Source organism: Culex quinquefasciatus, chromosome 2 (assembly GCF_015732765.1).
Source record: "Culex quinquefasciatus strain JHB chromosome 2, VPISU_Cqui_1.0_pri_paternal, whole genome shotgun sequence".
Classification (NCBI taxonomy): domain Eukaryota; kingdom Metazoa; phylum Arthropoda; class Insecta; order Diptera; family Culicidae; genus Culex; species Culex quinquefasciatus.
In genome coordinates this window covers 20,571,989-20,575,572 of record NC_051862.1, presented here as the reverse complement: position 1 = coordinate 20,575,572, position 3,584 = coordinate 20,571,989, and positions in this window count along the sequence as shown.

The following is a 3,584-nucleotide window of genomic DNA, read 5'->3' as shown; positions in this document are numbered from 1 at the left end:
CTTTCTGTTGATTTATGTTTTGCGCACACATCCGAAAGTCCTTGTTTCAGCGGTGGCCACTTAAATCGGAAATCCGGGATTTTTGAGGGTATTCTCTTAAAAAGTATCAACTACATTTAATGGGTTGTAACAAGCTTGTTGGACGGTGCGCGTGGCCTGAGATTCTTGGGAGAAAAAAAATAAAAATTAAAAAAAAAACACAGATTTAAAAATTGTAAGCTGAACAAAAAACTAAAAATACAAATAATCCGAAAAACAAACAGTTGAAGTAAAAATAAAAATAATTTCTAAATTCATAATCCTTTAAATTCAGAAAAACTAGAATTAAAAAATTATTAAATCTTTAATTCTTAAATTTGAATATTAAATTTTTAAAATTTTAGATTCTTAGATTTCCGAATTTTATTTTTAGAAATTTTGCCCTTTCATTTTTTTACATATTTTTATTCTAAAATTTCTAAATTTCACATTTTAAAATAAAAAAAAATCTTCTTGAATTCTTATTTTTTTTTTCATTTCTTAGTTTTGAGGTTGAAATTTTTGAATTTTAATTTAGATTTAATCTTTTTTAATTTCTCAATTTTGAAATCCAATTTAAATTTTCATTTTGAGTTTTTATTAGAATTTAGCTGTTCTGTTCCAGTATGTAGTTTAAATTTTTGTTGCATGGTTTTTATTATTATTTTTTGTACTTGTATTTTAAATTCAAATTAAACTTCAAAATAGAGAAATTAAAAAAAAGATTAATATTAGTATCTTTTTTTTATTTCTCAACTTTGAAATTAAATTTAAAAAAAAATCGTCTTGACTTCTGAAATTATTAATATTTCAAATTCTTAAAATTTTAAATCCTTAAATTCTTAAAACTTTAAATGTCGATATTCTTAAATTCTTCAAATTTCTTGATTTTAATTTTTTTTAACTTTTTGGTTTTTTTAATCAAATCTAGTTTTGTTATTTGATTTTTTTTTATTGTTTTTGCATAAATATTTCTAGAGTTTTTTAAAAGGCCCTATAAGCATATACAGCAATTCCAGTTGAGCCTAAACCGAAAAAAAGTTCTCCGATCGGACTCAAAATTTTTCTGGGGGTTCCTTGGCCAAAATAATTAGACCCGTATTTTTTTTTTGTTTGGCCATTAGGGTGACCTACATCTTGCTAGGGTGGTTCGAAAAATGTCAATTTTCTTCATTTTTCGCAAAACCACTTTTTTCAAATAATCATATCTCCGCGTCATTTCATCCGAATTTAGCTGTCTTAGACGCAAAAGAAAGGTGATTAGTTTGGCTATTTGAGAAAAATAGTAAGAAGTTTCAAAAATCTAGCTTAACATTTGAAAAAGTTGTATGAAAACTTAAAATGGCGTTTTGACCGCGTCTGAAAATATTTTTATCGGATTCCTCGGAAAATTTCACAAAACATATAAAAACGTGAGTTTTTCGACGACACGGTCAAAACGCCATTTTTAAGTTTTCATACGACTTTTTCAAATTTTAAGCTACATTTTTGAAACTTCTTGCTATTTTTTTCAAATAGCCAAACTAATCACCTTTCTTTTGCGTCTAAGACAGCTAAAATCGGATGAAATGGCGCGGAGGTATGATTTTTTGAAAAAAAAAGTTCAAGATGGTATGTCAGAGACATAACCGAAAGACATAGGACCAAACAATTTGAATGTGTTTTTGGATTGCTAGTGAAATCTGAAATAAGATTATTTTATTTTGTTTCATAGATTTGTCGGCAAAATTGTCATAAATGTTCTCCCAAGGTGAACCTTCTATGAGGGCCCCGGCAACTCCAGGTTGTGGCCACTACGGTCGAAATGTCAATTTTCATGTTCAGTATCAAAACCATGAATTTTGATATCCATATTACCACAACTCGTATGGTTCTGTTAAAGACCCTCCGGGCCCCGGGAAACCTGCTTTGAGATCACCGGTCACTCAAGGTTGTGGCCACTACTGTCGGAATGTCAATTTTCATGTACAGTATCAAAAACCATGAATTTTGATACCAATATGCCACAACTCGTATGGTTCTGTAAAAAGTCCTCCGGGCCCCGGGGGAACCTGCTTTAAGGGCACCGGCCACTCCAGGTTGTGGCCACTACTGTCGAAATGGCCATTATGCTCAGTATCAAAAACCATGAATTTTGATACCCATAATGCCACAACTCGTATGTTTCTGTAAATGTCCCCCCAGGCCCCGGAGGAACCTTCTTTGAGGGCACCGGCCACTCCAGGTTGTGGCCACTACTGTCGAAATGGCCATTATTATGTTCAGTATCAAAAACCATGAATTTTGATACCCATATTGCCACAACTCGTATGTTTCTGTAAATATCCCCCAGGCCCCGGGGGAACCTTCTTTGAGGGCACCGGCAACTCCAGGTTGTGGCCACTACTGTCAAAATGGCCATTATTATGTTCAGTATCAAAAACCATGAATTTTGATACCCATATTGCCACAACTCGTATGTTTCTGTAAATGTCCCCCCAGGCCCCGGGGGAACCTTCTTTGAGGGCACCGGCAACTCCAGGTTGTGGCCACTACTGTCAAAATGGCCATTATTATGTTCAGTATCAAAAACCATGAATTTTGATACCCATATTGCCACAACTCGTATGTTTCTGTAAATGTCCCCCCAGGCCCCGGGGGAACCTTCTTTGAGGCCACCAGCCACTCCTGGTTTTGGCCACCACTGTCGAATTGGCCATTTTTCATGAGAACCGCCGCATCATAGCGACTTCCACGCCGTCCGCTTCGCTCGAATTTCCTCCTTCTGCTGCCGGTGGTTCTTCCTTCTGGTTGCTGGTCCTCTTCTTCTATTGGCCGCTGCTGCTGCTGCTCCGCGCCGGCCCGACGTGCACAGTTCGAGTGCTCGTTCCAAACTGACTTGCTTTTGCGAAATTTTCTGCTTAAATAGCGGCATAGCCGGAGAACGGCACAAAAGGGGCGCGGTCTCGAATGCATACGCTCGCTCTGATTGGTCATTTGTCCGATTTGTACTGAAAAATTACTCATTTTGATTGCATGTTTTAAGTGCTTTAACTATGTTTAGTCAGACTATCTATGTAGTTAAACAATAGCTGAAGTCTTCCTCTTTCGATTGGTGGTCCAACCATCTGGATTGATTCACAGGGAAAAAAGATATAAGCGTTCAAAATGTCCCCTTTTTTAACGCTTAAAAGTGACGCTTTGGATCGAATTTCTGAACTGGCCCCCCAATATAGTAAGTAAAGACATAGTCCTATGTCAAAAGTGTTTTTTGCGAAAAATGACGAAAATTGCCATTTTTCGAACCAACCTAGCAAGATGTAGGTCACCCTAATGACCAAACAAAAAAATACGGGTCTAATTATTTTGGCCAAGGAACCCCCAGATTTAATGATTATTTTTGGGCTTTTCCCTTTGGATTATACTTCGAGTTAAAAAAAATCGTCATTTTAATAATTCTAAGATTTTGTGTTTAAAATTCGGCATTAAGAGGCAATTCATAAATTTAAAAATTATGTATCGTTTGTTATCGTATTAAAATAAGCAAATTCAAATCATTTGATTTTTTCACTCAAACAACCTTTTAC